The following is a 27,751-nucleotide window of genomic DNA, read 5'->3' on the forward strand; positions in this document are numbered from 1 at the left end:
TAGTTTAAACAGTACTGCAAAAATGTTACTTACAGAGTGCATCAAACATGATTTAGACCGTTTTCATGTAAAATTGTTTATTTCTGTATTTCAAGGTTGCAACTTGATGAAAATTGTCCACATTGTTCCTATCATCTAGTTTAAACAGTACTGCAAAAATGTTACTTACAGAGTGCATCAAACATGATTTAGACCTTGTTTATGGAAAAGTGTTTATTTCTGTATTTCAAGGTTGCAACTTGCTCAAAAATATCCACAGTGTTCCTATCATCTAGTTTAGCAGTACTTCAAAAAAAAAAAATACGGACAGAGTGCATCAAACATGATTTAGACCGTTTTCATGTAAAATTGTTTATTTCTGTATTTCAAGGTTGCAACTTGATGAAAATTGTCCACATTGTTCCTATCATCTACTTTAAACACTCCTGCAAAAATTTTAATTACAGAGTGCATCAAACACTATTTAGACCTTGTTTATGGAAAAGTGTTTATTTCTGTATTTGAAGTTTGCATCTTGCTTACAATTGTCCACAGTGTTCCTAACATCTAGTTTAAACACTCCTGCAAAACAAAATACTTAGAGTGCATCAAACATGATTTAGACCGTTTTCATGGAAAAGTGTTTATTTCTGTATATCAAGGTTGCAACTTGCTGAAAAATGTCCACAGTTTTCCTATCATCTAGTTTAAACAGTACTGCAAAAATGTTACTTTACAGAGTGCATCAAAGATGATTTAGACCATTTTCATGGAAAAGTGTTTATTTCTGTATTTCAGGTTGCAACTTGCTGAAAATTGTCCACAGTGTTCCTATCATCTAGTTTAAACAGTACTGCAAAAATGTTACTTTACAGAGTGCATCAAACATGATTTAGACCATTTTCATGGAAAAGTGTTTATTTCTGTATTTCAAGGTTGCAACTTGATGAAAATTGTCCACAGTGTTCCTATCATCAAGTTTAAACAGTACTGCAAAAATGTTACTTTACAGAGTGCATCAAACATGATTTAGACCATTTTCATGGAAAAGTGTTTATTTCTGTATTTCAAGGTTGCAACTTGATGAAACTTGTCCACAGTGTATCATCTAGTTTAAACAGTACTGCAAAAATGTTACTTACAGAGTGCATCAAACATGATTTAGACCTTGTTTATGGAAAAGTGTTTATTTCTGTATTTCAAGGTTGCAACTTGATGAAAATTGTCCACAGTGTATCATCTAGTTTAAACAGTAGTGCAAAAATGTTACTTACAGAGTGCATCAAACATGATTTAGACCTTTTTTATGGAAAAATGTTTATTTCTGTATTTCAAGGTTGCAACTTGATGAAAATTGTCCACAGTGTATCATCTAGTTTAAACAGTACTGCAAAAATGTTACTTACAGAGTGCATCAAACATGATTTAGACCGTTTTCATGTAAAAGTGTTTATTTCTGTATTTCAAGGTTGCAACTTGATGAAAATTGTCCACAGTGTTCCTATCATCAAGTTTAAACAGTACTGCAAAAACGTTACTTTACAGAGTGCATCAAACATGATTTAGACCATTTTCATGGAAAAGTGTTTATTTCTGTATTTCAAGGTTGCAACTTGATGAAAATTGTCCACAGTGTTTCATCAAGTTTAAACAGTACTGCAAAAATGTTACTTACAGAGTGCATCAAACATGATTTAGACCTTGTTTATGGAAAAGTGTTTATTTCTGTATTTCAAGGTTGCAACTTGATGAAACTTGTCCACAGTGTATCATCTAGTTTAAACAGTACTGCAAAAATGTTACTTACAGAGTGCATCAAACATGATTTAGACCTTGTTTATGGAAAAATGTTTATTTCTGTATTTCAAGGTTGCAACTTGATGAAAATTGTCCACAGTGTATCATCTAGTTTAAACAGTACTGCAAAAATGTTACTCACAGAGTGCATCAAACATGATTTAGACCGTTTTCATGTAAAAGTGTTTATTTCTGTATTTCAAGGTTGCAACTTGATGAAAATTGTCCACATTGTTCCTATCATCTAGTTTAAACAGTACTGCAAAAATTGTACTTACAGAGTGCATCAAACATGATTTAGACCTTGTTTATGGAAAAGTGTTTATTCCTGTATTTCAAGGTTGCAACTTGCTGAAAAATATCCACAGTGTTCCTATCATCTAGTTTAGGCAGTACTTCAAAAAAAATTACGGAGAGAGTGCATAAACATGATTTAGACCTTGTTTATGGAAAAGTGTTTATTTCTGTATTTCATGTTTGCAACTTGTTGAAAATTGTCCGAAGTGTTCCTATCATCTAGTTTAAACAGTACTGCAAAAATGTTACTTACAGAGTGCATCAAACATGATTTAGACCTTGTTTATGGAAAAGTGTTTATTTCTGTATTTCAAGGTTGCAACTTGATGAAAATTGTCCACAGTGTTCCTATCATCAAGTTTAAACAGTACTGCAAAAATGTTACTTTACAGAGTGCATCAAACATGATTTAGACCATTTTCATGGAAAAGTGTTTATTTCTGTATTTCAAGGTTGCAACTTGATGAAACTTGTCCACAGTGTATCATCTAGTTTAAACAGTACTGCAAAAATGTTACTTACAGAGTGCATCAAACATGATTTAGACCTTGTTTATGGAAAAGTGTTTATTTCTGTATTTCAAGGTTGCAACTTGATGAAAATTGTCCACAGTGTATCATCTAGTTTAAACAGTAGTGCAAAAATGTTACTTACAGAGTGCATCAAACATGATTTAGACCTTTTTTATGGAAAAATGTTTATTTCTGTATTTCAAGGTTGCAACTTGATGAAAATTGTCCACAGTGTATCATCTAGTTTAAACAGTACTGCAAAAATGTTACTTACAGAGTGCATCAAACATGATTTAGACCGTTTTCATGTAAAAGTGTTTATTTCTGTATTTCAAGGTTGCAACTTGATGAAAATTGTCCACAGTGTTCCTATCATCAAGTTTAAACAGTACTGCAAAAACGTTACTTTACAGAGTGCATCAAACATGATTTAGACCATTTTCATGGAAAAGTGTTTATTTCTGTATTTCAAGGTTGCAACTTGATGAAAATTGTCCACAGTGTTTCATCAAGTTTAAACAGTACTGCAAAAATGTTACTTACAGAGTGCATCAAACATGATTTAGACCTTGTTTATGGAAAAATGTTTATTTCTGTATTTCAAGGTTGCAACTTGATGAAAATTGTCCACATTGTTCCTATCATATAGTTTAAACAGTACTGCAAAAATTTTACTTACAGAGTGCATCAAACATGATTTAGACCTTGTTTATGGAAAAGTGTTTATTCCTGTATTTCAAGGTTGCAACTTGCTGAAAAATATCCACAGTGTTCCTATCATCTAGTTTAGGCAGTACTTCAAAAAAAATTACGGAGAGAGTGCATAAACATGATTTAGACCTTGTTTATGGAAAAGTGTTTATTTCTGTATTTCATGTTTGCAACTTGTTGAAAATTGTCCACAGTGTTCATATCATCTAGTTTAAACAGTACTGCAAAAATGTTACTTACAGAGTGCATCAAACATGATTTAGACCGTTTTCATGTAAAAGTGTTTATTTCTGTATTTCAAGGTTGCAACTTGATGAAAATTGTCCACAGTGTTCCTATCATCTAGTTTAGGCAGTACTTCAAAAAAAATTACGGAGAGAGTGCATAAACATGATTTAGACCTTGTTTATGGAAAAGTGTTTATTTCTGTATTTCATGTTTGCAACTTGTTGAAAATTGTCCACAGTGTTCCTATCATCTAGTTTAAACAGTACTGCAAAAATGTTACTTACAGAGTGCATCAAACATGATTTAGACCGTTTTCATGTAAAAGTGTTTATTTCTGTATTTCAAGGTTGCAACTTGATGAAAATTGTCCACAGTATTCCTATCATCAAGTTTAAACAGTACTGCAAAAACGTTACTTTACAGAGTGCATCAAACATGATTTAGACCATTTTCATGGAAAAGTGTTTATTTCTGTATTTCAAGGTTGCAACTTGATGAAAATTGTCCACAGTGTTTCATCAAGTTTAAACAGTACTGCAAAAATGTTACTTACAGAGTGCATCAAACATGATTTAGACCTTGTTTATGGAAAAGTGTTTATTTCTGTATTTCAAGGTTGCAACTTGATGAAACTTGTCCACAGTGTATCATCTAGTTTAAACAGTACTGCAAAAATGTTACTTACAGAGTGCATCAAACATGATTTAGACCTTGTTTATGGAAAAATGTTTATTTCTGTATTTCAAGGTTGCAACTTGATGAAAATTGTCCACAGTGTATCATCTAGTTTAAACAGTACTGCAAAAATGTTACTTACAGAGTGCATCAAACATGATTTAGACCGTTTTCATGTAAAAGTGTTTATTTCTGTATTTCAAGGTTGCAACTTGATGAAAATTGTCCACATTGTTCCTATCATCTAGTTTAAACAGTACTGCAAAAATTTTACTTACAGAGTGCATCAAACATGATTTAGACCTTGTTTATGGAAAAGTGTTTATTCCTGTATTTCAAGGTTGCAACTTGCTGAAAAATATCCACAGTGTTCCTATCATCTAGTTTAGGCAGTACTTCAAAAAAAATTACGGAGAGAGTGCATAAACATGATTTAGACCTTGTTTATGGAAAAGTGTTTATTTCTGTATTTCATGTTTGCAACTTGTTGAAAATTGTCCACAGTGTTCCTATCATCTAGTTTAAACAGTACTGCAAAAATGTTACTTACAGAGTGCATCAAACATGATTTAGACCTTGTTTATGGAAAAGTGTTTATTTCTGTATTTCAAGGTTGCAACTTGCTGAAAAATATCCACAGTGTTCCTATCATCTAATTTAGGCAGTACTTCAAAAAAAATTACGGAGAGAGTGCATAAACATGATTTAGACCTTGTTTATGGAAAAGTGTTTATTTCTGTATTTCATGTTTGCAACTTGTTGAACATTGTCCACAGTGCTCCTATCATCTAGTTTAAACAGTACTGCAAAAATGTTACTTTACAGAGTGCATCAAAGATGATTTAGACCATTTTCATGGAAAAGTGTTTATTTCTGTATTTCAAGGTTGCAACTTGCTTACAATTGTCCACAGTGTTCCTATCATCTAGTTTAAACAGTACTGCAAAAATGTTACTTACAGAGTGCATCAAACATGATTTAGACCTTGTTTATGGAAAAATGTTTATTTCTGTATTTCAAGGTTGCAACTTGATGAAAATTGTCCACAGTGTATCATCTAGTTTAAACAGTACTGCAAAAATGTTACTTACAGAGTGCATCAAACATGATTTAGACCGTTTTCATGTAAAAGTGTTTATTTCTGTATTTCAAGGTTGCAACTTGATGAAAATTGTCCACATTGTTCCTATCATCTAGTTTAAACAGTACTGCAAAAATTTTACTTACAGAGTGCATCAAACATGATTTAGACCTTGTTTATGGAAAAGTGTTTATTCCTGTATTTCAAGGTTGCAACTTGCTGAAAAATATCCACAGTGTTCCTATCTTCTAGTTTAGGCAGTACTTCAAAAAAAATTACGGAGAGAGTGCATAAACATGATTTAGACCTTGTTTATGGAAAAGTGTTTATTTCTGTATTTCATGTTTGCAACTTGTTGAAAATTGTCCACAGTGTTCCTATCATCTAGTTTAAACAGTACTGCAAAAATGTTACTTACAGAGTGCATCAAACATGATTTAGACCTTGTTTATGGAAAAGTGTTTATTTCTGTATTTCAAGGTTGCAACTTGCTGAAAAATATCCACAGTGTTCCTATCATCTAATTTAGGCAGTACTTCAAAAAAAATTACGGAGAGAGTGCATAAACATGATTTAGACCTTGTTTATGGAAAAGTGTTTATTTCTGTATTTCATGTTTGCAACTTGTTGAACATTGTCCACAGTGCTCCTATCATCTAGTTTAAACAGTACTGCAAAAATGTTACTTTACAGAGTGCATCAAAGATGATTTAGACCATTTTCATGGAAAAGTGTTTATTTCTGTATTTCAAGGTTGCAACTTGCTTACAATTGTCCACAGTGTTCCTATCATCTAGTTTAAACAGTACTGCAAAAATGTTACTTTACAGAGTGCATCAAACATGATTTAGACCATTTTCATGGAAAAGTGTTTATTTCTGTATTTCAAGGTTGCAACATGATGACAATTGTCCACATTGTTCCTATCAACTACTTTAAACACTCCTGCAAAAATGTTACTTCAAGAGTGCATCAAACATGATTTAGACCTTGTTTATGGAAAAGTGTTTATTTCTGTATTTCATGGTTGCAACTTGATGAAAATTGTCCACAGTGTATCATCTAGTTTAAACAGTACTGCAAAATGTTACTTACAGAGTGCATCAAACATGATTTAGACCTTGTTTATGGAAAAGTGTTTATTTCTGTATTTCAAGGTTGCAACTTGATGAAAATTGTCCACAGTGTATCATCTAGTTTAAACAGTACTGCAAAAATGTTACTTACAGAGTGCATCAAACATGATTTAGACCGTTTTCATGTAAAATTGTTTATTTCTGTATTTCAAGGTTGCAACTTGATGAAAATTGTCCACATTGTTCCTATCATCTAGTTTAAACAGTACTGCAAAAATGTTACTTACAGAGTGCATCAAACATGATTTAGACCTTGTTTATGGAAAAGTGTTTATTCCTGTATTTCAAGGTTGAACTTGCTGAAAAATATCCACAGTGTTCCTATCATCTAGTTTAGGCAGTATTTCAAAAAAAAATTACGGAGAGAGTGCATAAACATGATTTAGACCTTGTTTATGGAAAAGTGTTTATTTCTGTATTTCATGTTTGCAACTTGTTGAAAATTGTCCACAGTGTTCCTATCATCTAGTTTAAACAGTACTGCAAAAATGTTACTTACAGAGTGCATCAAACATGATTTAGACCTTGTTTATGGAAAAGTGTTTATTTCTGTATTTCATGGTTTCAACTTGTTGAACATTGTCCACAGTGTTCCTATCATCTAGTTTAAACAGTACTGCAAAATTTTACTTTACTGAGTGCATCAAACATGATTTAGACCGTTTTCATGGAAAAGTGTTTATTTCTGTATTTCATGGTTGCAACTTGTTGAACATTGTCCACAGTGTTCCTATCATCTACTTTAAACACTCCTGCAAAATGTTACTTACAGAGTGCATCAAACATGATTTCGACCTTGTTTATGGAAAAGTGTTTATTTCTGTATTTCAAGGTTGCAACTTGTTGAAAAATATCCAGAGTGTTCCTATCATCTAGTTTAGACAGTACAGCAAAAATGTTACTTACAGAGTGCATCAAACATGATTTAGACCTTGTTTATGGAAAAGTGTTTATTTATGTATTTCAAGGTTGCAACTTGATGAAAATTGTCCACATTGTTCCTATCATCTACTTTAAACACTCCTGCAAAAATGTTACTTACAGAGTGCATCAAACATGATTTAGACCTTGTTCATGGAAAAGTGTTTATTTCTGTATTTCATGGTTGCAACTTGTTGAACATTGTCCACAGTGTTCCTATCATCTAGTTTAAACAGTACTGCAAAATTTTACTTTACTGAGTGCATCAAACATGATTTAGACCGTTTTCATGGAAAAGTGTTTATTTCTGTATTTCATGGTTGCAACTTGTTGAACATTGTCCACAGTGTTCCTATCATCTACTTTAAACACTCCTGCAAAATGTTACTTACAGAGTGCATCAAACATGATTTCGACCTTGTTTATGGAAAAGTGTTTATTTCTGTATTTCAAGGTTGCAACTTGTTGAAAAATATCCAGAGTGTTCCTATCATCTAGTTTAGACAGTACTTCAAAAAAAATTACGGACAGAGTGCATCAAACATGATTTAGACCATGTTCATGGAAAAGTGTTTATTTTTGTATTTGAAGTTTGCATCTTGCTTACAATTGTCCACAGTGTTCCTAACATCTACTTTAAACAGTCCTGCAAAACAAAATACTTAGGGTGCATCAAACATGATTTAGACCGTTTTCATGGAAAAGTGTTTATTTCTGTATTTCAAGGTTGCATCTTGATGAAAATTGTCCACAGTGTTCCTATCATCTAGTTTATACAGTACTGCAAAAATGTTACTTTACAGAGTGCATCAAACATGATTTAGACCTTGTTTATGGAAAAGTGTTTATTTCTGTATTTCAAGGTTGCAACTTGCTGAAAAATATCCACAGTGTTCCTATCATCTAGTTTAGACAGTACTTCAAAAAAAAAAAAAACGGACAGAGTGCATAAACATGATTTAGACCTTGTTTATGGAAAAGTGTTTATTTCTGTATTTCATGGTTGCAACTTGTTGAACATTGTCCACAGTGTTCCTATCATCTAGTTTAAACAGTACTGCAAAATTTTACTTTACTGAGTGCATCAAACATGATTTAGACCGTTTTCATGGAAAAGTGTTTATTTCTGTATTTCAAGGTTGCATCTTGATGAAAATTGTCCACATTGTTCCTATCATCTACTTTAAACACTCCTGCAAAATGTTACTTACAGAGTGCATCAAACATGATTTAGACCTTGTTTATGGAAAAGTGTTTATTTCTGTATTTCAAGGTTGCAACTTGCTGAAAAATATCCACAGTGTTCCTATCATCTAGTTTAGACAGTACTTCAAAAAAAAAAAAACGGACAGAGTGCATAAACATGATTTAGACCTTGTTTATGGAAATGTGTTTATTTCTGTATTTCATGGTTGCAACTTGTTGAACATTGTCCACAGTGTTCCTATCATCTAGTTTAAACAGTACTGCAAAATGTTACTTTACTGAGTGCATCAAACATGATTTAGACCGTTTTCATGGAAAAGTGTTTATTTCTGTATTTCAAGGTTGCATCTTGATGAAAATTGTCCACATTGTTCCTATCATCTACTTTAAACACTCCTGCAAAATGTTACTTACAGAGTGCATCAAACATGATTTCGACCTTGTTTATGGAAAAGTGTTTATTTCTGTATTTCAAGGTTGCAACTTGCTGAAAAATATCCAGAGTGTTCCTATCATCTAGTTTAGACAGTACTTCAAAAAAAATTACGGACAGAGTGCATCAAACATGATTTAGACCTTGTTTGTGGAAAAGTGTTTATTTTTGTATTTGAAGTTTGCATCTTGCTTACAATTGTCCACAGTGTTCCTAACATCTACTTTAAACAGTCCTGCAAAACAAAATACTTAGGGTGCATCAAACATGATTTAGACCGTTTTCATGGAAAAGTGTTTATTTCTGTATTTCAATGTTGCAACTTGTTGAAAATTGTCCACAGTGTTCCTATCATCTAGTTTATACAGTACTGCAAAAATGTTACTTTACAGAGTGCATCAAACATGATTTAGACCATTTTCATGGAAAAGTGTTTATTTCTGTATTTCAAGGTTGCATCTTGATGAAAATTGTCCACATTGTTCCTATCATCTACTTTAAACACTCCTGCAAAATGTTACTTACAGAGTGCATCAAACATGATTTCGACCTTGTTTATGGAAAAGTGTCTATTTCTGTATTCAACTTCAAGTTTTCAACTTGCTGAAAAATATCCACAGTGTTCCTATTATCTAGTTTAGACAGTACTTCAAAAAAAATACGGACAGAGTGCATAAACATGATTTAGACCTTGTTTATGGAAAAGTGTTTATTTCTGTATTTAATGGTTGCAACTTGTTGAAAATTGTCCACATTGTTCCTATCATCTACTTTAAACAGTACAGCAAAAATGTTACTTACAGAGTGCATCAAACATGATTTAGACCTTGTTTATGGAAAAGTGTTTATTTCTGTATTTCAACGTTGCAACTTGCTGAAAAATATCCACAGTGTTCCTATCATCTAGTTTAGACAGTACTTCAAAAAAAATTACGGACAGAGTGCATCAAACATGATTTAGACCTTGTTTATGGAAAAGTGTTTATTTTTGTATTTGAAGTTAGCATCTTGCTTACAATTGTCCACAGTGTTCCTATCATCTAGTTTAAACAGTACAGCAAAAATGTTACTTACAGAGTGCATCAAACATGATTTAGACCTTGTTTATGGAAAAGTGTTTATTTTTGTATTTCAAGGTTGCAACTTGATGAAAATTGTCCACAGTGTTCCTATCATGTAGTTTAGACAGTACTTCAAAAAAAAATTATGGACAGAGTGCATAAACATGATTTAGAACTTGTTTATGGAAAAGTGTTTATTTCTGTATTTCAAGGTTGCAACTTTATGAAAATTGTCCACAGTGTATCATCTAGTTTAAACAGTACTGCAAAAAAATTACGGACAGAATGCATCAAACATGATTTAGACCTTGTTTATGGAAAAGTGTTTATTTCTGTATTTCAAGGTTGCAACTTGATGAAAATTGTCCACAGTGTTCCTATCATCTAGTTTAAACAGTACAGCAAAAATGTTACTTACAGAGTGCATCAAACATGATTTAGACCTTGTTTATGGAAAAGTGTTTATTTCTGTATTTCAACGTTGCAACTTGCTGAAAAATATCCACAGTGTTCCTATCATCTAGTTTAGACAGTACTTCAAAAAAAATTAAGGACAGTGTGCATCAAACATGATTTAGACCTTGTTTATGGAAAAGTGTTTATTTTTGTATTTGAAGTTTGCATCTTGCTTACAATTGTCCACAGTGTTCCTAACATCTAGTTTAAACAGTACTGCAAAAATGTTACTTACAGAGTGCATCAAACATGATTTAGACCTTGTTTATGGAAAAGTGTTTATTTCTGTATTTCAAGGTTGCACCTTGATGAAAATTGTCCACAGTGTTCCTATCATCTAGTTTAAACAGTACTGCAAAAAGGGTACTTACAGAGTGCATCAAACATGATTTAGACCTTGTTTATGGAAAAGTGATTATTTCTGTATTTCAAGGTTGCAACTTGCTGAAAAATATCCACAGTGTTCCTATCATCTAGTTTAGACAGTACTTCAAAAAAAATTACGGACAGAGTGCATCAAACATGATTTAGACCTTGTTTATGGAAAAGTGTTTATTTCTGTATTTCAACGTTGCAACTTGCTGAAAAATATCCACAGTGTTCCTATCATCTAGTTTAGACAGTACTTCAAAAAAAAATTAAGGACAGTGTGCATCAAACATGATTTAGACCTTGTTTATGGAAAAGTGTTTATTTTTGTATTTGAAGTTTGCATCTTGCTTACAATTGTCCACAGTGTTCCTAACATCTAGTTTAAACAGTACTGCAAAAATGTTACTTACAGAGTGCATCAAACATGATTTAGACCTTGTTTATGGAAAAGTGTTTATTTCTGTATTTCAAGGTTGCACCTTGATGAAAATTGTCCACAGTGTTCCTATCATCTAGTTTAAACAGTACTGCAAAAAGGGTACTTACAGAGTGCATCAAACATGATTTAGACCTTGTTTATGGAAAAGTGATTATTTCTGTATTTCAAGGTTGCAACTTGCTGAAAAATATCCACAGTGTTCCTATCATCTAGTTTAGACAGTACTTCAAAAAAAATTACGGACAGAGTGCATCAAACATGATTTAGACCTTGTTTATGGAAAAGTGTTTATTTCTGTATTTCAAGGTTGCAACTTGATGAAAATTGTCCACAGTGTTCCTATCATCTAGTTTAAACAGTACAGCAAAAATGTTACTTACAGAGTGCATCAAACATGATTTAGACCTTGTTTATGGAAAAGTGTTTATTTCTGTATTTCAACGTTGCAACTTGCTGAAAAATATCCACAGTGTTCCTACCATCTAGTTTAGACAGTACTTCAAAAAAAAATTACGGACAGAGTGCATCAAACATGATTTAGACCTTGTTTATGGAAAAGTGTTTATTTTTGTATTTGAAGTTAGCATCTTGCTTACAATTGTCCACAGTGTTCCTATCATCTAGTTTAAATAGTACAGCAAAAATGTTACTTACAGAGTGCATCAAACATGATTTAGACCTTGTTTATGGAAAAGTGTTTATTTTTCTATTTGAAGTTTGCATCTTGCTTACAATTGTCCACAGTGTTCCTAACATCTAGTTTAAACAGTACTGCAAAAATGTTACTTACAGAGTGCATCAAACATGATTTAGACCGTTTTCATGGAAAAGTGTTTATTTCTGTATTTCAAGGTTGCACCTTGATGAAAATTGTCCACAGTGTTCCTATCATCTAGTTTAAACAGTACTGCAAAAAGGTTACTTACAGAGTGCATCAAACATGATTTAGACCTTGTTTATGGAAAAGTGTTTATTTCTGTATTTCAAGGTTGCAACTTGCTGAAAAATATCCACAGTGTTCCTATCATCTAGTTTAAACAGTACTGCAAAAAGGTTACTTACAGGGTGCATCAAACATGATTTAGACCTTGTTTTTGGAAAAGTGTTTATTTCTGTATTTCATGGTTGCAACTTGTTGTAAATTGTCCACAGTGTTCCTATCATCTAGTTTAAACAGTACAGCAAACATTTTAGTTACAGAGTGCATCAAACATGATTTAGACCTTGTTTATGGAAAAGTGTTTATTTCTGTATTTCAACGTTGCAACTTGCTGAAAAATATCCACAGTGTTCCTACCATCTAGTTTAGACAGTACTTTAAAAAAAATTACGGACAGAGTGCATCAAACATGATTTAGACCTTGTTTATGGAAAAGTGTTTATTTTTGTATTTGAAGTTAGCATCTTGCTTACAATTGTCCACAGTGTTCCTATCATCTAGTTTAAACAGTACAGCAAAAATGTTACTTACAGAGTGCATCAAACATGATTTAGACCTTGTTTATGGAAAAGTGTTTATTTTTGTATTTGAAGTTTGCATCTTGCTTACAATTGTCCACAGTGTTCCTAACATCTAGTTTAAACAGTACTGCAAAAATGTTACTTACAGAGTGCATCAAACATGATTTAGACCGTTTTCATGGAAAAGTGTTTATTTCTGTATTTCAAGGTTGCACCTTGATGAAAATTGTCCACAGTGTTCCTATAATCTAGTTTAAACAGTACTGCAAAAAGGTTACTTACAGAGTGCATCAAACATGATTTAGACCTTGTTTATGGAAAAGTGTTTATTTCTGTATTTCAAGGTTGCAACTTGTTGAACATTGTCCACAGTGTTCCTATCATCTAGTTTAAACAGTACTGCAAAATTTTACTTTACTGAGTGCATCAAACATGATTTAGACCGTTTTCATGGAAAAGTGTTTATTTCTGTATTTCAAGGTTGCATCTTGATGAAAATTGACCACATTGTTCCTATCATCTACTTTAAACACTCCTGCAAAATGTTACTTACAGAGTGCATCAAACATGATTTCGACCTTGTTTATGGAAAAGTGTTTATTTCTGTATTTCAAGGTTGCAACTTGCTGAAAAATATCCAGAGTGTTCCTATCATCTAGTTTAGACAGTACTTCAAAAAAAATTACGGACAGAGTGCATCAAACATGATTTAGACCTTGTTTATGGAAAAGTGTTTATTTTTGTATTTGAAGTTTGCATCTTGCTTACAATTGTCCACAGTGTTCCTAACATCTACTTTAAACAGTCCTGCAAAACAAAATACTTAGGGTGCATCAAACATGATTTAGACCGTTTTCATGGAAAAGTGTTTATTTCTGTATTTCAAGGTTGCAACTTGTTGAAAATTGTCCACAGTGTTCCTATCATCTAGTTTATACATTACTGCAAAAATGTTACTTTACAGAGTGCATCAAACATGATTTAGACCATTTTCATGGAAAAGTGTTTATTTCTGTATTTCAAGGTTGCAACTTGATGAAAATTGTCCACATTGTTCCTATCATCTACTTTAAACACTCCTGCAAAAATGTTACTTACAGAGTGCATCAAACATGATTTCGACCTTGTTTATGGAAAAGTGTCTATTTCTGTATTCAACTTCAAGTTTTCAACTTGCTGAAAAATATCCACAGTGTTCCTATTATCTAGTTTAGACAGTACTTCAAAAAAAATACGGACAGAGTGCATAAACATGATTTAGACCTTGTTTATGGAAAAGTGTTTATTTCTGTATTTAATGGTTGCAACTTGTTGAAAATTGTCCACATTGTTCCTATCATCTACTTTAAACAGTACAGCAAAAATGTTACTTACAGAGTGCATCAAACATGATTTAGACCTTGTTCATGGAAAAGTGTTTATTTCTGTATTTCAACGTTGCAACTTGCTGAAAAATATCCACAGTGTTCCTATCATCTAGTTTAGACAGTACTTCAAAAAAAATTACGGACAGAGTGCATCAAACATGATTTAGACCTTGTTTATGGAAAAGTGTTTATTTTTGTATTTGAAGTTAGCATCTTGCTTACAATTGTCCACAGTGTTCCTATCATCTAGTTTAAACAGTACAGCAAAAATGTTACTTACAGAGTGCATCAAACATGATTTAGACCTTGTTTATGGAAAAGTGTTTATTTCTGTATTTCAAGGTTGCAACTTGCTGAAAAATATGCACAGTGTTCCTATCATCTAGTTTAGACAGTACTTCAAAAAAAATTACGGACAGAGTGCATCAAACATGATTTAGACCTTGTTTATGGAAAAGTGTTTATTTCTGTATTTCAAGGTTGCAACTTGATGAAAATTGTCCACAGTGTTCCTATCATCTAGTTTAAACAGTACAGCAAAAATGTTACTTACAGAGTGCATCAAACATGATTTAGACCTTGTTTATGGAAAAGTGTTTATTTCTGTATTTCAACGTTGCAACTTGCTGAAAAATATCCACAGTGTTCCTACCATCTAGTTTAGACAGTGCTTCAAAAAAAATTACAGACAGAGTGCATCAAACATGATTTAGACCTTGTTTATGGAAAAGTGTTTATTTTTGTATTTGAAGTTAGCATCTTGCTTACAATTGTCCACAGTGTTCCTATCATCTAGTTTAAACAGTACAGCAAAAATGTTACTTACAGAGTGCATCAAACATGATTTAGACCTTGTTTATGGAAAAGTGTTTATTTTTGTATTTGAAGTTTGCATCTTGCTTACAATTGTCCACAGTGTTCCTAACATCTAGTTTAAACAGTACTGCAAAAATGTTACTTACAGAGTGCATCAAACATGATTTAGACCGTTTTCATGGAAAAGTGTTTATTTCTGTATTTCAAGGTTGCACCTTGATGAAAATTGTCCACAGTGTTCCTATCATCTAGTTTAAACAGTACTGCAAAAAGGTTACTTACAGAGTGCATCAAACATGATTTAGACCTTGTTTATGGAAAAGTGTTTATTTCTCTATTTCAAGGTTGCAACTTGCTGAAAAATATCCACAGTGTTCCTATCATCTAGTTTAAACATTACTGCAAAAAGGTTACTTACAGAGTGCATCAAACATGATTTAGACCTTGTTTTTGGAAAAGTGTTTATTTCTGTATTTCATGGTTGCAACTTGTTGTAAATTGTCCACAGTGTTCCTATCATCTAGTTTAAACAGTACAGCAAACATTTTAGTTACAGAGTGCATCAAACATGATTTGGACCTTGTTTATGGAAAAGTGTTTATTTCTGTATTTCAACGTTGCAACTTGCTGAAAAATATCCACAGTGTTCCTACCATCTAGTTTAGACAGTACTTCAAAAAAAATTACGGACAGAGTGCATCAAACATTATTTAGACCTTGTTTATGGAAAAGTGTTTATTTTTGTATTTGAAGTTAGCATCTTGCTTACAATTGTCCACAGTGTTCCTATCATCTAGTTTAAACAGTACAGCAAAAATGTTACTTACAGAGTGCATCAAACATGATTTAGACCTTGTTTATGGAAAAGTGTTTATTTTTGTATTTGAAGTTTGCATCTTGCTTACAATTGTCCACAGTGTTCCTAAGATCTAGTTTAAACAGTACTGCAAAAATGTTACTTACAGAGTGCATCAAACATGATTTAGACCGTTTTCATGGAAAAGTGTTTATTTCTGTATTTCATGGTTGCACCTTGATGAAAATTGTCCACAGTGTTCCTATCATCTAGTTTAAACAGTACTGCAAAAAGGTTACTTACAGAGTGCATCAAACATGATTTAGACCTTGTTTTTGGAAAAGTGTTTATTTCTGTATTTCATGGTTGCAACTTGTTGTAAATTGTCCACAGTGTTCCTATCATCTAGTTTAAACAGTACAGCAAACATTTTAGTTACAGAGTGCATCAAACATGATTTAGACCTTGTTTATGGAAAAGTGTTTATTTATGTATTTGAAGTTTGCATCTTGCTTACAATTGTCCACAGTGTTCCTATCATCTAGTTTAAACAGTACTGCAAAAATGTTACTTTACAGAGTGCATCAAACATGATTTAGACCATTTTGATGGAGTAGTGTTTATTTCTGTATTTCAGGTTGCAACTCGCTGAAAATTGTCCACAGTGTTCCTATCATCTAGTTTAAACAGTACTGCAAAAATGTTACTTTACAGAGTGCATCAAACATGATTTAGACCATTTTCATGGAAAAGTGTTTATTTCTGTATTTCAAGGTTGCAACTTGATGAAAATTGTCCACAGTGTTCCTAACATCTAGTTTAAACAGTACTGCAAAAATGTTACTTACAGAGTGCATCAAACATGATTTAGACCTTGTTTATGGAAAAGTGTCTATTTCTGTATTCAACTTCAAGTTTTCAACTTGCTGAAAAATATCCACAGTGTTCCTATTATCTAGTTTAGACAGTACTTAAAAAAAAAATACGGACAGAGTGCATAAACATGATTTAGACCTTGTTTATGGAAAAGTGTTTATTTCTGTATTTCAACGTTGCAACTTGCTGGAAAATATCCACAGTGTTCCTATCATCTAGTTTAGACAGTACTTCAAAAAAAATTACGGACAGAGTGCATCAAACATGATTTAGACCTTGTTTATGGAAAAGTGTTTATTTTTGTATTTGAAGTTAGCATCTTGCTTACAATTGTCCACAGTGTTCCTATCATCTAGTTTAAACAGTACAGCAAAAATTTTACTTACAGAGTGCATCAAACATGATTTAGACCTTGTTAATGGAAAAGTGTTTATTTCTGTATTTCAAGGTTGCAAATTACTGAAAAATATCCACAGTGTTTCTATCATCTAGTTTAGGCAGTAATTCAAAAATGTTACTTACAGAGTGCATCAAACATGATTTAGACCTTGTTCATGGAAAAGTGTTTATTTCTGTTTTTCATGGTTGCAACTTGTTGAAAATTGTCCACAGTGTTCTTATCATCTAGTTTAAACAGTACAGCAAAAATGTTACTTACAGAGTGCATCAAACATGATTTCGACCTTGTTTATGGAAAAGTGTTTATTTCTGTATTTCATGGTTGCAACTTGTTGAACATTGTCCACAGTGTTCCTATCATCTAGTTTAGACAGTACTTTAAAAAAAAAAACGGACAGAGTGCATAAACATGATTTAGACCTTGTTTATGGAAAAGTGTTTATTTCTGTATTTCATGGTTGCAACTTGTTGAACATTGTCCACAGTGTTCCTATCATCTAGTTTAAACAGTACTGCAAAATTTTACTTTACTGAGTGCATCAAACATGATTTCGACCGTTTTCATGGAAAAGTGTTTATTTCTGTATTTCAAGGTTGCATCTTGATGAAAATTGTCCACATTGTTCCTATCATCTACTTTAAACACTCCTGCAAAATGTTACTTACAGAGTGTATCAAACATGATTTCGACCTTGTTTATGGAAAAGTGTTTATTTCTGTATTTCAAGGTTGCAACTTGCTGAAAAATATCCACAGTGTAGCTATCATCTAGTTTAGACAGTACTTCAAAAAAAATTACGGACAGAGTGCATCAAACATGATTTAGACCGTTTTCATGGAAAAGTGTTTATTTCTGTATTTCAAGGTTGCACCTTGATGAAAATTGTCCACAGTGTTCCTATCATCTAGTTTAAACAGTACTGCAAAAAGGTTACTTACAGAGTGCATCAAACATGATTTAGACCTTGTTTATGGAAAAGTGTTTATTTCTGTATTTCAAGGTTGCAACTTGCTGAAAAATATCCACAGTGTTCCTATCATCTAGTTTAAACAGTACTGCAAAAAGGTTACTTACAGAGTGCATCAAACATGATTTAGACCTTGTTTTTGGAAAAGTGTTTATTTCTGTATTTCATGGTTGCAACTTGTTGAAAATTGTCCACAGTGTTCCTATCATCTAGTTTAAACAGTACAGCAAACATTTTAGTTACAGAGTGCATCAAACATGATTTAGACCTTGTTTATGGAAAAGTGTTTATTTATGTATTTGAAGTTTGCATCTTGCTTACAATTGTCCACAGTGTTCCTATCATCTAGTTTAAACAGTACTGCAAAAATGTTACTTTACAGAGTGCATCAAACATGATTTAGACCATTTTCATGGAGTAGTGTTTATTTCTGTATTTCAGGTTGCAACTCGCTGAAAATTGTCCACAGTGTTCCTATCATCTAGTTTAAACAGTACTGCAAAAATGTTACTTTACAGAGTGCATCAAACATGATTTAGACCATTTTCATGGAAAAGTGTTTATTTCTGTATTTCAAGGTTGCAACTTGATGAAAATTGTCCACAGTGTTCCTAACATCTAGTTTAAACAGTACTGCAAAAATGTTACTTACAGAGTGCATCAAACATGATTTAGACCTTGTTTATGGAAAAGTGTCTATTTCTGTATTCAACTTCAAGTTTTCAACTTGCTGAAAAATATCCACAGTGTTCCTATTATCTAGTTTAGACAGTACTTTAAAAAAAAATACGGACAGAGTGCATAAACATGATTTAGACCTTGTTTATGGAAAAGTGTTTATTTCTGTATTTCAACGTTGCAACTTGCTGGAAAATATCCACAGTGTTCCTATCATCTAGTTTAGACAGTACTTCAAAAAAAATTACGGACAGAGTGCATCAAACATGATTTAGACCTTGTTTATGGAAAAGTGTTTATTTTTGTATTTGAAGTTAGCATCTTGCTTACAATTGTCCACAGTGTTCCTATCATCTAGTTTAAACAGTACTGCAAAAATGTTACTTACAGAGTGCATAAACATGATTTAGACCTTGTTTATGGAAAAGTGTTTATTTCTGTATTTCAAGGTTGCAACTTGCTGAAAAATATCCACAGTGTTCCTATCATCTAGTTTAGACAGTACTTCAAAAAAAAAAACGGACAGAGTGCATAAACATGATTTAGACCTTGTTTATGGAAAAGTGTTTATTTCTGTATTTCATGGTTGCAACTTGTTGAACATTGTCCACAGTGTTCCTATCATCTAGTTTAAACAGTACTGCAAAATTTTACTTTACTGAGTGCATCAAACATGATTTAGACCTTGTTTATGGAAAAGTGTTTATTTCTGTATTTCAACGTTGCAACTTGCTGAAAAATATCCACAGTGTTCCTATCATCTAGTTTAGACAGTACTTCAAAAAAAATTACGGACAGAGTGCATCAAACATGATTTAGACCTTGTTTATGGAAAAGTGTTTATTTTTGTATTTGAAGTTAGCATCTTGCTTACAATTGTCCACAGTGTTCCTATCATCTAGTTTAAACAGTACAGCAAAATTGTTACTTACAGAGTGCATCAAACATGATTTAGACCTTGTTTATGGAAAAGTGTTTATTTTTGTATTTGAAGTTTGCATCTTGCTTACAATTGTCCACAGTGTTCCTAACATCTAGTTTAGACAGTACTTCAAAAAAAATTACGGACAGAGTGCATCAAACATGATTTAGACCTTGTTTATGGAAAAGTGTTTATTTTTGTATTTGAAGTTAGCATCTTGCTTACAATTGTCCACAGTGTTCCTATCATCTAGTTTAAACAGTACTGCAAAAATGTTACTTACAGAGTGCATAAACATGATTTAGACCTTGTTTATGGAAAAGTGTTTATTTCTGTATTTCAAGGTTGCAACTTGCTGAAAAATATCCACAGTGTTCCTATCATCTAGTTTAGACAGTACTTCAAAAAAAAAACGGACAGAGTGCATAAACATGATTTAGACCTTGTTTATGGAAAAGTGTTTATTTCTGTATTTCATGGTTGCAACTTGTTGAACATTGTCCACAGTGTTCCTATCATCTAGTTTAAACAGTACTGCAAAAATGTTACTTACAGAGTGCATAAACATGATTTAGACCTTGTTTATGGAAAAGTGTTTATTTTTGTATTTGAAGTTAGCATCTTGCTTACAATTGTCCACAGTGTTCCTATCATCTAGTTTAAACAGTACAGCAAAATTGTTACTTACAGAGTGCATCAAACATGATTTAGACCTTGTTTATGGAAAAGTGTTTATTTTTGTATTTGAAGTTTGCATCTTGCTTACAATTGTCCACAGTGTTCCTAACATCTAGTTTAGACAGTACTTCAAAAAAAATTACGGACAGAGTGCATCAAACATGATTTAGACCTTGTTTATGGAAAAGTGTTTATTTTTGTATTTGAAGTTAGCATCTTGCTTACAATTGTCCACAGTGTTCCTATCATCTAGTTTAAACAGTACTGCAAAAATGTTACTTACAGAGTGCATAAACATGATTTAGACCTTGTTTATGGAAAAGTGTTTATTTCTGTATTTCAAGGTTGCAACTTGCTGAAAAATATCCACAGTGTTCCTATCATCTAGTTTAGACAGTACTTCAAAAAAAAAACGGACAGAGTGCATAAACATGATTTAGACCTTGTTTATGGAAAAGTGTTTATTTCTGTATTTCATGGTTGCAACTTGTTGAACATTGTCCACAGTGTTCCTATCATCTAGTTTAAACAGTACTGCAAAAATGTTACTTACAGAGTGCATAAACATGATTTAGACCTTGTTTATGGAAAAGTGTTTATTTCTGTATTTCAAGGTTGCAACTTGCTGAAAAATATCCACAGTGTTCCTATCATCTAGTTTAGACAGTACTTCAAAAAAAAAACGGACAGAGTGCATAAACATGATTTAGACCTTGTTTATGGAAAAGTGTTTATTTCTGTATTTCATGGTTGCAACTTGTTGAACATTGTCCACAGTGTTCCTATCATCTAGTTTAAACAGTACTGCAAAAAGGTTACTTACAGAGTGCATCAAACATGATTTAGACCTTGTTTATGGAAAAGTGTTTATTTCTGTATTTCAAGGTTGCAACTTGCTGAAAAATATCCACAGTGTTCCTATCATCTAGTTTAAACAGTACTGCAAAAAGGTTACTTACAGAGTGCATCAAACATGATTTAGACCTTGTTTTTGGAAAAGTGTTTATTTCTGTATTTCATGGTTGCAACTTGTTGAAAATTGTCCACAGTGTTCCTATCATCTAGTTTAAACAGTACTGCAAAAATGTTACTTTACAGAGTGCATCAAACATGATTTAGACCATTTTCATGGAGTAGTGTTTATTTCTGTATTTCAGGTTGCAACTCGCTGAAAATTGTCCACAGTGTTCCTATCATCTAGTTTAAACAGTACTGCAAAAATGTTACTTTACAGAGTGCATCAAACATGATTTAGACCATTTTCATGGAAAAGTGTTTATTTCTGTATTTCAAGGTTGCAACTTGATGAAAATTGTCCACAGTGTTCCTAACATCTAGTTTAAACAGTACTGCAAAAATGTTACTTACAGAGTGCATCAAACATGATTTAGACCTTGTTTATGGAAAAGTGTCTATTTCTGTATTCAACTTCAAGTTTTCAACTTGCTGAAAAATATCCACAGTGTTCCTATTATCTAGTTTAGACAGTACTTTAAAAAAAAATACGGACAGAGTGCATAAACATGATTTAGACCTTGTTTATGGAAAAGTGTTTATTTCTGTATTTCAACGTTGCAACTTGCTGGAAAATATCCACAGTGTTCCTATCATCTAGTTTAGACAGTACTTCAAAAAAAATTACGGACAGAGTGCATCAAACATGATTTAGACCTTGTTTATGGAAAAGTGTTTATTTTTGTATTTGAAGTTAGCATCTTGCTTACAATTGTCCACAGTGTTCCTATCATCTAGTTTAAACAGTACTGCAAAAATGTTACTTACAGAGTGCATAAACATGATTTAGACCTTGTTTATGGAAAAGTGTTTATTTCTGTATTTCAAGGTTGCAACTTGCTGAAAAATATCCACAGTGTTCCTATCATCTAGTTTAGACAGTACTTCAAAAAAAAAAACGGACAGAGTGCATAAACATGATTTAGACCTTGTTTATGGAAAAGTGTTTATTTCTGTATTTCATGGTTGCAACTTGTTGAACATTGTCCACAGTGTTCCTATCATCTAGTTTAAACAGTACTGCAAAATTTTACTTTACTGAGTGCATCAAACATGATTTAGACCTTGTTTATGGAAAAGTGTTTATTTCTGTATTTCAACGTTGCAACTTGCTGAAAAATATCCACAGTGTTCCTATCATCTAGTTTAGACAGTACTTCAAAAAAAATTACGGACAGAGTGCATCAAACATGATTTAGACCTTGTTTATGGAAAAGTGTTTATTTTTGTATTTGAAGTTAGCATCTTGCTTACAATTGTCCACAGTGTTCCTATCATCTAGTTTAAACAGTACAGCAAAATTGTTACTTACAGAGTGCATCAAACATGATTTAGACCTTGTTTATGGAAAAGTGTTTATTTTTGTATTTGAAGTTTGCATCTTGCTTACAATTGTCCACAGTGTTCCTAACATCTAGTTTAGACAGTACTTCAAAAAAAATTACGGACAGAGTGCATCAAACATGATTTAGACCTTGTTTATGGAAAAGTGTTTATTTTTGTATTTGAAGTTAGCATCTTGCTTACAATTGTCCACAGTGTTCCTATCATCTAGTTTAAACAGTACTGCAAAAATGTTACTTACAGAGTGCATAAACATGATTTAGACCTTGTTTATGGAAAAGTGTTTATTTCTGTATTTCAAGGTTGCAACTTGCTGAAAAATATCCACAGTGTTCCTATCATCTAGTTTAGACAGTACTTCAAAAAAAAAACGGACAGAGTGCATAAACATGATTTAGACCTTGTTTATGGAAAAGTGTTTATTTCTGTATTTCATGGTTGCAACTTGTTGAACATTGTCCACAGTGTTCCTATCATCTAGTTTAAACAGTACTGCAAAAATGTTACTTACAGAGTGCATAAACATGATTTAGACCTTGTTTATGGAAAAGTGTTTATTTCTGTATTTCAAGGTTGCAACTTGCTGAAAAATATCCACAGTGTTCCTATCATCTAGTTTAGACAGTACTTCAAAAAAAAAACGGACAGAGTGCATAAACATGATTTAGACATTGTTTATGGAAAAGTGTTTATTTCTGTATTTCATGGTTGCAACTTGTTGAACATTGTCCACAGTGTTCCTATCATCTAGTTTAAACAGTACTGCAAAAAGGTTACTTACAGAGTGCATCAAACATGATTTAGACCTTGTTTTTGGAAAAGTGTTTATTTCTGTATTTCATGGTTGCAACTTGTTGTAAATTGTCCACAGTGTTCCTATCATCTAGTTTAAACAGTACAGCAAACATTTTAGTTACAGAGTGCATCAAACATGATTTAGACCTTGTTTATGGAAAAGTGTTTATTTATGTATTTGAAGTTTGCATCTTGCTTACAATTGTCCACAGTGTTCCTATCATCTAGTTTAAACAGTACTGCAAAAATGTTACTTTACAGAGTGCATCAAACATGATTTAGACCATTTTGATGGAGTAGTGTTTATTTCTGTATTTCAGGTTGCAACTCGCTGAAAATTGTCCACAGTGTTCCTATCATCTAGTTTAAACAGTACTGCAAAAATGTTACTTTACAGAGTGCATCAAACATGATTTAGACCATTTTCATGGAAAAGTGTTTATTTCTGTATTTCAAGGTTGCAACTTGATGAAAATTGTCCACAGTGTTCCTAACATCTAGTTTAAACAGTACTGCAAAAATGTTACTTACAGAGTGCATCAAACATGATTTAGACCTTGTTTATGGAAAAGTGTCTATTTCTGTATTCAACTTCAAGTTTTCAACTTGCTGAAAAATATCCACAGTGTTCCTATTATCTAGTTTAGACAGTACTTAAAAAAAAAATACGGACAGAGTGCATAAACATGATTTAGACCTTGTTTATGGAAAAGTGTTTATTTCTGTATTTCAACGTTGCAACTTGCTGGAAAATATCCACAGTGTTCCTATCATCTAGTTTAGACAGTACTTCAAAAAAAATTACGGACAGAGTGCATCAAACATGATTTAGACCTTGTTTATGGAAAAGTGTTTATTTTTGTATTTGAAGTTAGCATCTTGCTTACAATTGTCCACAGTGTTCCTATCATCTAGTTTAAACAGTACAGCAAAAATTTTACTTACAGAGTGCATCAAACATGATTTAGACCTTGTTAATGGAAAAGTGTTTATTTCTGTATTTCAAGGTTGCAAATTACTGAAAAATATCCACAGTGTTTCTATCATCTAGTTTAGGCAGTAATTCAAAAATGTTACTTACAGAGTGCATCAAACATGATTTAGACCTTGTTCATGGAAAAGTGTTTATTTCTGTATTTCATTGTTGCAACTTGTTGAAAATTGTCCACAGTGTTCTTATCATCTAGTTTAAACAGTACAGCAAAAATGTTACTTACAGAGTGCATCAAACATGATTTCGACCTTGTTTATGGAAAAGTGTTTATTTCTGTATTTCATGGTTGCAACTTGTTGAACATTGTCCACAGTGTTCCTATCATCTAGTTTCGACAGTACTTAAAAAAAAAAACGGACAGAGTGCATAAACATGATTTCGACCTTGTTTATGGAAAAGTGTTTATTTCTGTATTTCATGGTTGCAACTTGTTGAACATTGTCCACAGTGTTCCTATCATCTAGTTTAAACAGTACTGCAAAATTTTACTTTACTGAGTGCATCAAACATGATTTCGACCGTTTTCATGGAAAAGTGTTTATTTCTGTATTTCAAGGTTGCATCTTGATGAAAATTGTCCACATTGTTCCTATCATCTACTTTAAACACTCCTGCAAAATGTTACTTACAGAGTGTATCAAACATGATTTCGACCTTGTTTATGGAAAAGTGTTTATTTCTGTATTTCAAGGTTGCAACTTGCTGAAAAATATCCACAGTGTAGCTATCATCTAGTTTAGACAGTACTTCAAAAAAAATTACGGACAGAGTGCATCAAACATGATTTAGACCGTTTTCATGGAAAAGTGTTTATTTCTGTATTTCAAGGTTGCACCTTGATGAAAATTGTCCACAGTGTTCCTATCATCTAGTTTAAACAGTACTGCAAAAAGGTTACTTACAGAGTGCATCAAACATGATTTAGACCTTGTTTATGGAAAAGTGTTTATTTCTGTATTTCAAGGTTGCAACTTGCTGAAAAATATCCACAGTGTTCCTATCATCTAGTTTAAACAGTACTGCAAAAAGGTTACTTACAGAGTGCATCAAACATGATTTAGACCTTGTTTTTGGAAAAGTGTTTATTTCTGTATTTCATGGTTGCAACTTGTTGAACATTGTCCACAGTGTTCCTATCATCTAGTTTAAACAGTACTGCAAAAATGTTACTTACAGAGTGCATAAACATGATTTAGACCTTGTTTATGGAAAAGTGTTTATTTCTGTATTTCAAGGTTGCAACTTGCTGAAAAATATCCACAGTGTTCCTATCATCTAGTTTAGACAGTACTTCAAAAAAAAAACGGACAGAGTGCATAAACATGATTTAGACCTTGTTTATGGAAAAGTGTTTATTTCTGTATTTCATGGTTGCAACTTGTTGAACATTGTCCACAGTGTTCCTATCATCTAGTTTAAACAGTACTGCAAAATTTTACTTTACTGAGTGCATCAAACATGATTTAGACCTTGTTTATGGAAAAGTGTTTATTTCTGTATTTCAACGTTGCAACTTGCTGAAAAATATCCACAGTGTTCCTATCATCTAGTTTAGACAGTACTTCAAAAAAAAATACGGACAGAGTGCATCAAACATGATTTAGACCTTGTTTATGGAAAAGTGTTTATTTTTGTATTTGAAGTTAGAATCTTGCTTACAATTGTCCACAGTGTTCCTATCATCTAGTTTAAACAGTACAGCAAAATTGTTACTTACAGAGTGCATCAAACATGATTTAGACCTTGTTTATGGAAAAGTGTTTATTTTTGTATTTGAAGTTTGCATCTTGCTTACAATTGTCCACAGTGTTCCTAACATCTAGTTTAGACAGTACTTCAAAAAAAATTACGGACAGAGTGCATCAAACATGATTTAGACCTTGTTTATGGAAAAGTGTTTATTTTTGTATTTGAAGTTAGCATCTTGCTTACAATTGTCCACAGTGTTCCTATCATCTAGTTTAAACAGTACTGCAAAAATGTTACTTACAGAGTGCATAAACATGATTTAGACCTTGTTTATGGAAAAGTGTTTATTTCTGTATTTCAACGTTGCAACTTGCTGAAAAATATCCACAGTGTTCCTATCATCTAGTTTAGACAGTACTTCAAAAAAAAAAACGGACAGAGTGCATAAACATGATTTAGATCTTGTTTATGGAAAAGTGTTTATTTCTGTATTTCATGGTTGCAACTTGTTGAACATTGTCCACAGTGTTCCTATCATCTAGTTTAAACAGTACTGCAAAAATGTTACTTACAGTGCATAAACATGATTTAGACCTTGTTTATGGAAAAGTGTTTATTTCTGTATTTCAAGGTTGCAACTTGCTGAAAAATATCCACAGTGTTCCTATCATCTAGTTTAGACAGTACTTCAAAAAAAAAACGGACAGAGTGCATAAACATGATTTAGACATTGTTTATGGAAAAGTGTTTATTTCTGTATTTCATGGTTGCAACTTGTTGAACATTGTCCACAGTGTTCCTATCATCTAGTTTAAACAGTACTGCAAAATTTTACTTTACTGAGTGCATCAAACATGATTTAGACCTTGTTTATGGAAAAGTGTTTATTTCTGTATTTCATGGTTGCAACTTGTTGAACATTGTCCACAGTGTTCCTATCATCTAGTTTAAACAGTACTGCAAAATTTTACTTTACTGAGTGCATCAAACATGATTTAGACCTTGTTTATGGAAAAGTGTTTATTTCTGTATTTCAACGTTGCAACTTGCTGAAAAATATCCACAGTGTTCCTATCATCTAGTTTAGACAGTACTTCAAAAAAAATTACGGACAGAGTGCATCAAACATGATTTAGACCTTGTTTATGGAAAAGTGTTTATTTTTGTATTTGAAGTTAGCATCTTGCTTACAATTGTCCACAGTGTTCCTATCATCTAGTTTAAACAGTACAGCAAAATTGTTACTTACAGAGTGCATCAAACATGATTTAGACCTTGTTTATGGAAAAGTGTTTATTTTTGTATTTGAAGTTTGCGTCTTGCTTACAATTGTCCACAGTGTTCCTAACATCTAGTTTAGACAGTACTTCAAAAAAAATTACGGACAGAGTGCATCAAACATGATTTAGACCTTGTTTATGGAAAAGTGTTTATTTTTGTATTTGAAGTTATCATCTTGCTTACAATTGTCCACAGTGTTCCTATCATCTAGTTTAAACAGTACTGCAAAAATGTTACTTACAGAGTGCATAAACATGATTTAGACCTTGTTTATGGAAAAGTGTTTATTTCTGCATTTCAAGGTTGCAACTTGCTGAAAAATATCCACAGTGTTCCTATCATCTAGTTTAGACAGTACTTCAAAAAAAA

The sequence above is a fragment of the Oncorhynchus mykiss genome, chromosome 29, assembly GCF_057628025.1.
Source record: "Oncorhynchus mykiss isolate SJ-2025 chromosome 29, ASM5762802v1, whole genome shotgun sequence".
NCBI classification, from domain to species: Eukaryota; Metazoa; Chordata; class Actinopteri; order Salmoniformes; family Salmonidae; genus Oncorhynchus; species Oncorhynchus mykiss.